This window comes from Sciurus carolinensis, unplaced genomic scaffold, assembly GCF_902686445.1.
Source record: "Sciurus carolinensis unplaced genomic scaffold, mSciCar1.2, whole genome shotgun sequence".
Taxonomy (NCBI): Eukaryota; Metazoa; Chordata; class Mammalia; order Rodentia; family Sciuridae; genus Sciurus; species Sciurus carolinensis.
Genome location: NW_025920144.1, coordinates 340,724 through 354,140, shown reverse-complemented (window position 1 = coordinate 354,140; position 13,417 = coordinate 340,724). Strand labels below are relative to the sequence as shown.

Below are 13,417 nucleotides of genomic sequence, written 5' to 3'. Positions count from 1 at the left end.
ACTAGATTGTAGGATACTTACAGCATTGGTAAAGAACACTTCTGGGTGTGTCTGTGAGTGTTTCAAGAAATTTTTGGCATTGGGCCAGGGAAGTCAAGAAGACCCAGCCTGACTGTGAGCAAAAGAGTAGGAGAAACTATTGTCTCTTCTGTCTCCATTTCCCCACTCAACCAAATGCACTGGTCCACTTGTCCACTGCTCCCTATGGGTGCCAAACTCCAGTTTCCTCTGCTTTGCAATGTGAACTTGCACCAGTGCAACTTTGGGGGATTTCAGGTCTAAGAACTCAAACAGGGGAGCACATTAGCATATTGTGTGATTTTGTTGTGTCCTTCTCTCTCTCTCTCTCTTTCTCTCCCTTTCTCTCTTTCTCTCTCTGTCTCTCTCTCCTCTCTCCATCTGAGATTTCTACCTTCTTGTACTGAGCAACTACTAGTTTCCTTGGTTTTTTTGCATGGAAACAGCCATTGGGGAACATTTCAGCCTATGTGACCTTGTGGTCCAATCTAATATTCTACTGTACAACTTTATTAGAGTTATATATATTGTATACCTATATGTATATGTATGTATATAGATGTGTGTGTGCTCTGGTTCTCTGAAGACCCCTGACTTGTACATTTGCAAAAACTTTATTTTTAAGATATATAAAGAACTACCAAAAATGGAGGAAAGCATAAATGTGGTATGTTTTGATTGGATCACTTGCCATTCCTAAGGAAAAAATATACAAAAAGTTAGTGAAAACACATATGAGACATTACTCAATTTCATTGCTTAGCAAAGAAATGTACATTTTAACCTCTATACCATTTCAAGATCTACCAATATGAGTACAATTTCACAAAATCTAACACTAGCAAATAATATTAGAAAGTTTTTTTTATAGCAACTGGAGCATGATACAAGTTGGGAGATGGTAAACTTGCTCACTGTTTTAAAAAACAAGTTACTATTTTATTTTATTGCTCACTGAAGCTAAACTGTGCCAGTCAACTCTCACCACTTCCATTTCTAGGAATATACTCAAGGAAAGTGAATGCATGCGTTTACAAAGGATGTTGCAAGAATATCCCTAGGCCTGACTCCATGCCTGCTCCACGAGGCCAAAGGGGACAATTCGCCCAGATGTCTTTGTGTTGGACATGGCGCGGGAAGAACCGCAGGGTGTCCAGAGCCATGGCCGAAATGCAAAAAATTCGGGAGAGGTGCAGGCAGGAGCGTGAAAACATTTTGTACTGTCGTTGTCCGGTGGGTGAAACAAGTAGATGGAGACATTTTGGGCCAAACTGTCGAGTCTGAGACCACGTTTTAGAGAAATGACTCACTGGAGGAGAGCACACGGTGTGCAAGGGACATTGTTCGCTAGTGCCGGTCCAGTGCGCCCTAGGTGCGCGGCCGCCTCCACCCGCCCTGGCAGCCCATGAGGTTCCAAGTGGAGCAGCGCGGCGCTGGCCTAGTGCGCGCCCCAGCTCCCCGCCACAGTCCTTCACGCCCAAGCGCCACCGCTGGTCCCGCAAGTGCCCCTCTGAGGGGGAGGGGCGGGCCCGGGTGGGGGTGGTAGGGTTGTGGTTCCACTGCAGCGGGGACTTGTGTCCTTGTGCGGAAATGACATACGGAGTCCCATCACTTCACGCGAGAGCGCAGCGCACGGACACACACACACAGTGGGGATAATACACGGCGCCCGCCCCCAGCAACTCCCAGGGTCCCCGGGGCCAGGCCCTCCGCGAGCGGCCCCCACTCCCGGCCCCGTGCACTCCCCCCGCACGTGGCCCGCTCCGCAAAGTACAGAACTCGTGTCCCAGTGGAATACAAGATGAACTCAGCTGAATTCGGTGAAGATGTAGAAGTTCTAAAAAATAACACTGTGAAGGTGGACACGGAGGCTGAAGATGCTGCCCTGGACTGCTCATTGAATCCCAGGCCTTCAGAGAAGCATCCCCTGGACAGCGTCTTTACTGCCCTCCAGGACTCCAGCAAACGAAAGCAGCCAAGCAGCTAGGGCCAGCCAGATTCTATCCCCAGCGTGTAGCGGAGGTGGCTGATACCTGAGGCCTTCTTGCAGGCATGTGGAACCGAGAAAACAGCTTGCCCTTCCAGGGCAATGGAGAACAGGGTGGCAGGGGCAGGAATGTAGGGCTCTGTGTGGCTGGGGGAGGAGGAGTCCTGCAATGATGCCACGCCCCTTCCTTCAAGAAGCCTCTCTATGGCATCTCGCAAAAGATCATGGAGAAGAACCCTCCCATGGGGTACCTGCTCAACACCTATGAGCTCTTGGAGAAGGTCAATGCCAGCAACAGTCCCTCCCCTCTGCACCTGCTGGATGACCCTCAGAAGCGGGACTGTGACGGTGCATCAGGAGCAACCACTGATGGTGACCCCAACATCTATTTTTTGATCCAGAAGATGTTCTGCATGCTCAACACTCTCACTTCCAACATGTCCAACTGCACAGCAAGGTAGATTTGCTCTCCCTGGACGTGAGCCACATCAAGAAGGAGGTGAGCCCCTCTGAGCTCTTGGCCCAATTCCAGCCGCTCCCGGAGTACCAGCTCACTGCCACTGAGCTCAAGCAGATCATGGTCCAGAACCTGTCAGGTGGTGACCTGGCCTGCTGTCTGCTGGTACAGTGCTTCCCTGAGTTCTTCAGCAATGTGGACTTCTCCCACAACTGCAGTGCTTGTGGCTTTGTGGCCAAGCAGAAGCTGGAGTCGCTACACCTGCAGCTCATCTGCAACTACGTGGAGGTCTCCTACCCCTCGGTGAAGGACACCTTGGCAGCAGTGCACCCAGTGCATCAATAATGAGCAGGAGGGTCTGGGGCTGGAGGGCGGCAGCGAGGGTGAGATGCCAAGGGACGACTGCTATGACTCCTCCAGCTTGCCAGATGACCTCTCCGTGGTCAAGGTGGAGGACAGCTTTGAGGGCGAGAGGCCAGGCAGGCGCTCCAAGATCTGGCTAGTGCCCATTGACTTTGACAAGCTGGAGATCCTGCAGCCTGACTTCGAGGTGCTGGGCACTGACTGTCTGCTCAGCAAGGAGCAGCTGCACAGCATCTATGAGAGCAGCCTGTCCATCCGCAACTTCGCCTCCCGCCTGCTGGTGCACCTCTTCCTAGAGCTCTTCACCCACGAGAACCTGCACAAGCAGTACAACTGCAGTGGTTTGCTGGACAAGAAGCAGCTAGACCCTGCCCGCATCAAGCTGATCTGCCGCTATGTGCAGTTGCTCTACCCTGGGGCCCAAAAAGACTGTGTCTGTACTCTGGAGTTCGTGGGCAAGTTGGACATGCACTGCAGGTGCCGGACACAGAGCAGAGGCAATCCTACCAGCAGCAGTGCAAGATCCACATGCCAGGCCCTAAGTGCAGAGACCTGTCGAGCTATGCAATCAACCCCGAGAGGTTCTGAGAGGAGTTTGAGTGGCCTCCTTTGCCCCTGAAAGGAACAGCAAGGACTTCTGCAAAATCCCCCTGGATGAGCTGGTGGTCCCCTCACCCGACTATCCAGTGGCTTCCCTCTATCTGCTGTTGGACAAGGAGGTGTGTGAGATCGTGCAGCAAATCCTCTCCGTGGACAACTTTGGAGCCCAGCTCCTCATCAGGCTCTTCCGTGAACTCTTCACTGCCAAGAACCTCCAGCTGCAGTACAACCATTCTGGGGCTTGCAACAAGAAGCAGCTGGACCCCATGCAACTGCATCTCACCTGCCATTATGTGGAGGCCATGTGTCCCATGGAGAAGATGGAGGAGGTGTGGCACTATGAATGTATCCCCAGCGTCAATGAGCAGTGTCTGCTGCCCCAACAGGAAAAAGTGTGACAGCCTCAAGGAAGCCAAGAAAGTGGAGAAGTGACAGCCCATGGGCTGCCCAGAGACTTGGGGTCATGAAAGGCCGAGCAATGGGCACCCATGGAACTGAGTCACTTTGGAGCATGTGTATGGTATCCACAGGCAGGCACCTTATGTCAGTGGGGAGTGGCTTCCTACATTTGCACACACAGACACTCACCCACCCACCCATGAGAAAGCAGCCTTGCATTTGGTCTCTTGACCATCCTGTACTCCCTGGTGGCACAGCTGGTGTTTGGGGGGAGCCAGGCTGTGAGCAGTCAGACTAGAGGAATAGGTCCTCTCTCCTTTCTGTGCCCTCCTCCACCATTCACAATCCAAAATGCAAATTAAGGAGCTTCTGTTCCTCTCCCCACATTTTACAACTTCCATTTTTAACTTTTTCTTCTTTTTTTAATTAAAATGAAACCCTTTTTTTAAAAAAATCATTGGGCTCTTTGGAGGCCAATTTACTTAGAAAATCTTTTTAAGTATGTGAGATAAAGTACTGTAAGATAACTTCAGTTGCTGGGATTTTAAAAGATGATTTCAGAGATTTATGATTTTTTAGAAGTTCCATGTTTGTGCGTGATGGGTAATCATAGCTGCAGGTGGCATGGAAACTGATTTTACTGACCTTGTCTTTGACATCTGATTTTGGAGGAGTCAAGATGCCCCTTGGACTGCAGTAGAGGGGATGGAATAGGAATAGCATGAAGTCCTTTCTGACCATATGCAAGTTTCCCCTTCTTCTGTGGTGCCCAGGAAGGTGACTGTTGTGCTCACTCTGTAGATGAGAACACTGGATGATGATATGAATGTAGATAGACCTGGAAACACACTTTCACATGTCTTCATTTGAGCTGTGTCCTTTCATGGCCTCTTGTTCCCTCTCCACACTGGGTGCTGGTTGGAGGGGAAGATTCATTTCCTTGGAAAATAATGTGTGTGAGCATTTGGCTTCTTGTTTGATTAGAGGGTGGGCTTCTTTGCGTTCACCAAGAACTGTTTACTTTCTGTGTGGGTATTTGTACAAAATCTAGGTCTGGGAGCTGTGTGGTTACTTCCCCAGACCTCAGCATTAGCTCTTTGCATTAGTATGGAATCCTTGCTCCTGTGGGAAGTTCCAGGCCTGGGACCCTCTTGGGGATACCTGATATGGAAAGGGCACAGTCATCTCAAGTGGGGCTCCCTTGTCCCTTCCCTGGTCCACAAATAACTTTCTCCTGGGAACCCCAAAAGTTTCTCCTATCTTACCCCTGGCCCATCCCCTGTCTTGTAAGTGCACCTCTCCTCTCCCCACTGATTTGGAAGGTCACACAGCTCCAAGCCAGCAGCTTGCTCTCCAGCAGCACCAGCTGGGAAACTTCCCAGAAGGTCCAGTCTTTAAAGGTAGAACTTTTAAATGCCCTACACTGAGGCCAAATGGTGAAGAAGGAAAGAAGCAGTCTAACCCAAACTGAATGCATCTTACCAGAGAACTGGGAATTTGATTCACACTAGGTAGTCATAAAGCCTTGGGATGTTACATATTTAATGTCCTAATGGTTTTATATTTTGCTACCTTAAAATGCAGAAATGATAGAAATAACCTGTGAATTTTCCTCATACAGTTAAGAACTTTAGTTCCAGTAGCTATATGACATATTTTTGCCTTCACCCAGTGGGCACTTGTTTATATAACATAGAATTTTGAGCTGTTTAAAAATTGCTCTTTGGTGTTATTTACAGACTATTTCTGTTAAAACTGCAAACCTGAATTATTGGAAATGAAAAATGCACAGGAACTTAATGACTATCACACACACCCACACATGCAAACACACACACTTCTCCTTACTAGAAAGATTAAGTGAGATGAAGTAAATTCAAGTTTGCCTTTGTGCCTGGAAAGAAGGGACTGGGGCAGCCAAGAGACTCACTTCCCCGCTCAGTTGGGCTTTTCTTTCTGCCTTAGTCTCTCCACCACATATACATGTGCATGCACCCTACCCAAAGATGGCTGTGGCACTCTTTTGCTGGCCCCTTTGGTTGGGGGTTCCCTGGAATTTATTCTGGTTTCTAGGATGTATCCAAGAGGATTCCAAGCCATGTGAAAATTTCCCTTCTTTCTAGAGGGTGAGTGTAATCGTGCAACTTCAGAAGCATAATCGTTAATTTTTTTAAAATTCCTGTTTGCTTAACATCAAAATCAACAGGTTCTAGAAATTAAATTTGTCTCTTTGTTACCCTGTATTTTGGTGGTTTCCTTAAAACCTTTCTTGTGTCCTGTCCCCCCCACCAGCCAAACCCTACAGTCCCTTTCAGTAGAGAGAGTTGTTACCTGTCCCCCTGGACTGTGTTCTGTCTGTATGGAGTCCTCACTTCTGCATCCATACAGGCAGCTCCGGTGGGCATGATTTTTTTTTGTAAATGAAGCAATAGAAAGTACAAAATACTTATATTTTCAGAACTTAATGTGTTCCATAAAATCTGTTGGCATCTCCCCATCCTTCTCCCCATCTAAATTCTTTGGTTTTTACTTGTTTGTGTTTTGGATTATTTTCTGCCTTGTATCCCAAGGACTAAAGAATTAGCACAGACACATTCTGACGTTAAGTAAGATAGTAAGTCATGGTAGGTGGTAGTGGTCATGGTTTTCTCTGTTAGCAGATTGTTGAAGAATGTATGAAGATAGTCATGAATGTACTAATCATTCTGATCCTGCTTCAGTTCACATGGCCATGTCAACGTGATGACAGAAGTTTGACAGGGAATCAAGTGGTTTCTGGTGTCATTAGCACTACTGTGCCCCTCCCCCTTCAGTGTTGGCTCCAAACCTTGCTTTCCTTTCAAGTTAGGGGGCATATCAGCAGCAATTATCAACCACCCAAGGGATCTACTTAGTGGTGACTGGATTGCCTGTTAAAATGGTAAGAGTTGTTGGCCTGACCACACCACAGCATGGCTGCTTGGGTTCCCGTAGAGATGGCCTTAGTTTCCACCTTTCCCCGCAAGGGGCTGCTTCTTGCCTGATTCAGAGGGGTTCTCAAGACCCCTGGTTGGAGGTCATTGAGCTCTTTACCTGCCTGGCTGTGATGATTCTGAAGTGGGGGTTGGGCCAGGGGTGTCCCTGCTGTTGGGAACATTTGCCTCTTGTAGATCCAGCCTTAATGTTTTCTGACATCCTAGTGAGAGAAGACCTGCACAAAGTGGATATCAGAGTTAACACTGTGAGGAGACAAAATAATCATAATAGTTTTACCAAAGATAATGAAATATCGCATAAGGTCTGCATATTACCATTGAATTGAGTGCATCTTTAGAAAACTGAATGTAATGAAAACCCAGGACATTTTTGGAAATTGTATGCTTTCTAGCAACTTTGTGTGAATTTTTATACAAGCACTGCTTTATGAGTTTATAAAATGTTTTTAGGCCCCTCTACACCTGCACCCTGGTCAGTCCTTCAGGGAAGGACTTGGCTGAGGCTGTGGACAACTGGAAACCAGCCTCCATGGACCTCAGGGGCACTCCCTTGTCCACAGAAGTTCCCCAGGGAGAAATGCCCCTGAGTTGCTTGGGCTGCTGTGTCAACATTTGCATAAACAGGCACCATCTGGCTTGAGAGGGGGCACTGCTGCTCTAGGCAGGGAAACCAGACCCTAGAAAACCCAGGGGGAAATCATGGTTTTATCTTGTTGTGAAGCCCCTCTACACAGGGTCTTGTAAAATGGCCCCCAAAGCAACAGAAGTTGATATAACTGAACACCAATTTACCTTTTCACTTCCATAGTAATAGAACAGTTTTTTGGAGCGCATACAACCGTTTCTGCCATTCATATCCCAATAACCTGTGAAATGCAATAAAAGGAGAGAAAGAACATTTTAGATAACACACATTTATATACAAATGTATGGCCATGTCATTCCAGAAAAGAAAAATATATTAGTTAATATAACTTCTATGATTCCTTTTAGCTCTAACATTCTACACTACGACTAATTAATATGTATCTTCTATTCCAAGATACAAAAAAGAAAAAACAACAACAAAAATCCCAATAATGTTAAAAGGAATAAGATGAAGCAGAGATGGTGCTGCCACTCTTTCATAATCAGCTCCCTCTCAACCAACCTTCCCTGACAGAGACAGTTGCAGCTAGGGGTCTGATGTGTAGTCTTGAGGTAATTGATTCATCTGGGTTTTGGTCTCTCATCTGTTATAAAAAATGATGGTGGGGGAAGCTGAACTAGGTTATTTCTATTAAATCTTTCAGATTTAAAATGCAGCTTAAGAAAGTTCAGAAAAGCAAATGGAATAAAACAGAAGGACTCAAAGGAACTAGTCAATAGATAAGCAGAACATTAATGAGGAGACTTTCTATACTTCATTTCCCATACCAAAATACTACCTTCATATTTCATTTCTATTGAACTTTGTTGCTGAGAGAATGCGACCATCAGGTCAACTCTCAATTATCATGGCTGATGGAGAGGATCACTGAAACTAATAAAAACTCTGGCAGACAAGATGCCAGGTTTGACTTGAACCAGTCCTGGTATGTGCCAGGTCAGGTGCAGGACAGCCTGCTGCTTGGCTGGGTGGGATAACAGTAAGAAATCCCATCCTTAAGAATGGTCATGGCCCACAGCTTTACTAGATGTGTTAAACAACACCTGAATAATTCATAAACAGCCCAGGCTGACAACTAAAAACCTTACCTAATGTTTTGTTATTTAAAATTATTTAAAACTAAAAGTTTTTATGGTTTGGATAATGTCATTCAGGTTTTCTTATAGTTCTAAACTTTCTACTTAAAGAGCATACAGGCTACACATGGAAACTGCATGTATACTGCAGTATGGTATCTCTATGTTTTATCTAAGCAGAAAACCATTTTCAGATTTTTCATTGCAATTTTACAGTTTACCTTTTCTGCATTTTTCAACATAGCTAAGCCTCAGGATGAAAGGAAGGTCCAGTGCTGCGACTGGAGGAAACTGTTTCCTGTGGTAGTGGAGTGGGGAAAAATGAGGTATGTTATGGTTTGGATGTGAGATATCCCATAAAAATCTCACATGTGAGGCAATGCAAGAAGTTTTGGAGGAGAAATGATTGGGTTATAGCCTTAACCTAATTAGTGAATTAATCTCTGATGGGATTAATTGAGTAACTGGAGGTAGGTGGGTGTGACTGGAAAAAGTGGTTAATTGAGGGCATGGCCATGGGATGGAGGATATATATTTTGTATCTGTGGAGTAGTGTCTTTCTGCTTCCTGGTGGTGTGAGCTGCTTCCCTCCACCACACACTTCCACCATGATGTTCTGCTTCACCTCACCTCAAATGGGGTCAGCCTTCTATGGATAAAATGTGAGCACTCAAATAAACTTCTCTTCCTCTACAATTGTTCTGGTCAGGTCTTTTAATCACAGCAGTGGAAAAAGTTGATTAAATCATGGTGGAGAATCCATTTTAGAAAACACAAGTGCCAGATCTCATTAGATTCAGTGTACTTTTAATTACTAATATTTTTTAACTTCCCATTAGTCTCTCTTTTCCTATAAATCTTAAGAGCAAAAAAAAGTTCTACCTTCCTACATATTAACATATTATGGTCCCAAATACTGAAATGCTCTGCAATTGAATCATCTTGAAATGGTAATACTTTTCAATTTATATTTCTATAAGGGCAGAACTTAGAATCTATTAATGAATAAGTGCAATGAATCCTTGAAAGAGCAGGAATTTTTAAAAAATCATATAATTCTTTACATTACTATTGAATTAACTCTGCAAGAATTTCAATGAATTGAATGTTACTTGCATATTCTTTTTCCTACCAAGTAAAACATAAAATTATTTTTTCCAAAATCAAATACTAAACTTTATATTTCTGAGCCCATATCAAATATTCTGTCTCCCTGATCGTTTTTGTAGAAAAATCTTACAGACATTCAAGTAAGTGAGTATGCTTTAGGTTTTTCTAGAGAAAAGAATCTAAAAACTGGATTGATCTGAGAGAACAATCAAAAGTAAATATGAAATCCTTATAAAAATTTAAGATTAAACCTAAAGTTAAGTGAAATTAGAAATTTGTTTATTCATGGTGATGAGTGATAGGTAACTCAATAATTTCACAAGAGAGCAACATTTTTATAAACTTCATTAGAAATATAATAGTTATCTCTAGCATTTTACTACAACTCTAACAATGAAAAACCACCAAGCTAATGAAAGATTCTATGGAAGACATCCAATGGAACTAGTTTTAATACAGCATCTGATAGAAAATGTGTTTTGCAGAAATTTATATATACAAGTTCATCACAGAATTTTATCAGTTTTTTTTTATAATTCTAGGCATTTCAGTTCTGTAGGCACAAAGTCATAAACTTTTTTTCCTGATGAAATAAACCTTAAAGTGAAAGCACTAATTTCAGTTCCCTGTTGGATTAATTTCAATCAGTAATGGGATAATGGTGACAGTGGTTCTGATTTAATTCACTGAGAGTTAAAAGCTGTTTAAATAAACAATTTCTAAGTCTTAAAAAACAAATTATTTTGAAGAAATTGGTACTTTTAGCATAACTTTCAAGTTTTAAAAAAATTACTCAGAAAAATGTAGGAGAAGGACAGGGAAAAGAGAAGAAAGAGGGGGATGTTAGATTTTGTTAGGGTTAATATAAACATAACTTGAGTGTTTTATTTAAGAAAAATGTTGGTTAAATCTCTACCTGATAAACTATATTTGATGTCATAAGCAATACTTATTTTGATTCTAAACTTATATTTCTAATACAAAATATATTTTTCTTTCCTTGGGAGAAGGAAAGCAAAAAAGGTAAAAAAACATTTTCAACTGAAATTTTATTTTTTAAATAATTATTGGTATTTTCCAATATTTAGAATATGCTTATTAGATATGTGAAATTTTCAAAAACTACATCAATAATAATCCCCTTAAATACTTTATATTTTTTAAGTCCTCAGAAGACCCATTTGATTTGTATAACACCATAAACATATAAATACTTACTACTTTTCAATGGCTATAAGAAATTAGAAATTTGCTACAAGATATGTTTTACTTTTTTGCTACAAGATTGTTTCAAAATGAATTCTCACATCATTTAAACTCATCCCACTATACCTACAATGAAAAACAATATTTTACCATCTAAGAAGACTCGGATTGATCCAAATAATTGAAATTCTATAAATATACATGAATAATAATAATACATCATAAAAAGAAGTTAAGGGTAGCACAATTCTATCTAGCAGGTAACATGAAGAACTGATAAACATTTTCCATGCACAATTACATTAGCTCACTGTGAGGAACTGAAAACACATCCAATTATGCAACATGCCAGTGAAATCACAATTACACTATTAGACCTGTTACACTATCAAAATTCAAACCCTTGCCCTAAAAATAAATTTTGAATCAGGTCATAGTTCTTTAGCATACTGTAGACATTCAATACATGCTATAATAATTATTCATTATTATAATTAATCACTATGATGTTACTACAAATGAAACAAGTAATTGAATGGATGCTAATGTAAGACTATGCTGTTTAGGGAATGTTTATTAGAAAGACAATAAAAAATAATGATTTATGAATATTCAACTTGAGCATGGCAGTTATTATCAAAGCAACTAAAATATTTCTTTGGTGAGTTAAAAGCAATTAATGAATAAATTATATTTTAACTAAAAGAGAAAAAATAACCCTAAATCTAGACTGATCTATTTATACTACTGAGAATTACTACATGGGCTTGGTTAAGGGGCTAAGAGTTGTCAGTACATAACAAAATGAGGAAAGGACAATTTTCTTTATTTAAAAGGAACTTGCATTTCTTATATGATAGTTCCACTTTTCTAAAGCAGCTTGAAAAAATGACACATTCAAACTTATACCCATCCTTAGTTGCTTGGGAAACTGAGGAAGAAAGAAGTCTCCTTCCTACATGCAACTTTTACTAGACATGAAACCTTGGAAGAATGAGACAATTGTGACAAAACTAGAGGGGCACATCAGAAGCATTCAATCAGAAGGCCCAATCTAGACTCCTCTAAACTAGTTCTGGTAGGATATGGAATTTTAAAACTCCAAATCCAGAGTATAATTGACAATGATAAAGTTGGAACACACTTGCTGTAGGAAATCACTCCTTTTGAAAAGTATGTGTTCATGGATGCAGCTACTTTCAAAAAGATCTAAAATCCATCCTGTATCACTGCAATTAAAAAAATGAAAGATGAGAAGGAATCTGTAGAAATTTTAATTGTTTACATCTTGAATTAACTTTTTATTCAGTTTCCTTTCTACCTGCTTGGTTCTTCATATGGGATTGAATATGTATGTTTTACAAGATATGTGATTCAGAAACATTTTCAAAATAGACATCTATTCTTCATCATCCTTTTTCTTTTCCAGTGGTGCAAATGCCTTGTTTATTCTGCAAACAAGGTTCAGAAATGTTACAGACACAGATGCACAGGTTGGGAACATGGGGTGGTCACGTCACACAGCAGGCTGCCTCTGTTGTGCCAAACAACCACCTGGGCTCTGGTGAGCAGGAACTGCATGGTCTCCTCCAGAGGGCCAAGCATCAATCCTTAAGAACCAGGGGCACCTTCACTGGTCAGCCACCTCCTTGCCGCTGAGCACCTCCACGATGGCGAGGGCAAACTCAAAGTTGGTCCTGGGCCGGTGACTGGTGAGGATCAGGCCATTCTGCTCCATGCAGCTCTTGGAGTAGCTGTAGTGACTCCAGTTCATCATTTGTCTTTTGCAAGTGGGTGCATTGTAACTTTGTTTCCAAAACCTATTTCATGAGCCAAAAGAGCCGTAGAACCTGCACAGATGGCAGCTATGAAGCCCTTCCTATTCTCCTGCTCCTTCAGGATCTCCTTCACAGCAGCAGACTCAGATAAATTCTGTGCACCCAGATTACCTCCTGGTAGAACCATCACATCGTATGGTCCCTGCTTTCAAGGATCTTCAAGACTGGCATCAGGACAAATGACAACATCAGGGCTACATTGTACTGGGTCTTTTCCAGACAGACCTGCAATGGTAATCCCAGCTGGTCTCATGACATCTACAGGAATGACTTCTGCTCCTTTGGACAGGATGACCAGGGCTCTTTTTGAAGTCATTTGGATGTATGTTTTAAAGTCTGTGGGAACAAAAGCTCATCCTTTTTCATTTTAATTTTAGATAAGGAAATTTGGTGACCAATTTATATGGTAGATTTCTAAATAATCTAAAAAATATTTTTACTATTTTATCATTAATAAATTACAATATTACAGGCTACATTGTAATAATATGTTCATATGTTTATGATTGTTCAATCTAGAATTTGTACAAAACTTCTGCCAGGTTTCTGAGCCTCACTTTTTCTCCTTATTAGTTGGCATTTATATAGTCCTCAACATGAACCCTAAAGATTTCAAATAGTATAATTTTTCCACCACTTTTATGGAAATAAAAATTCATTTTCTTTTATATCGAAAAAAAGGAAGAGATATAACAAGTATTGTTATTTGCTCATGAGACTTCTCACTGTGAGTCAGGAT

General features: G+C 41.9%; 2 pseudogenes; one reads left to right on the top strand and one right to left on the bottom strand.

Annotated features, from left to right (window-relative positions):
• Positions 1-1,819: 1,819 nt before the first annotated feature.
• On the top strand, positions 1,820-3,857 carry LOC124974342 (BEN domain-containing protein 3-like; annotated as a pseudogene).
• Positions 3,858-12,470: 8,613 nt separating this feature from the next.
• LOC124974362 (Parkinson disease protein 7 homolog) lies at positions 12,471-12,994 on the bottom strand (annotated as a pseudogene).
• Between the last annotated feature and the right edge of the window lie 423 nt (positions 12,995-13,417).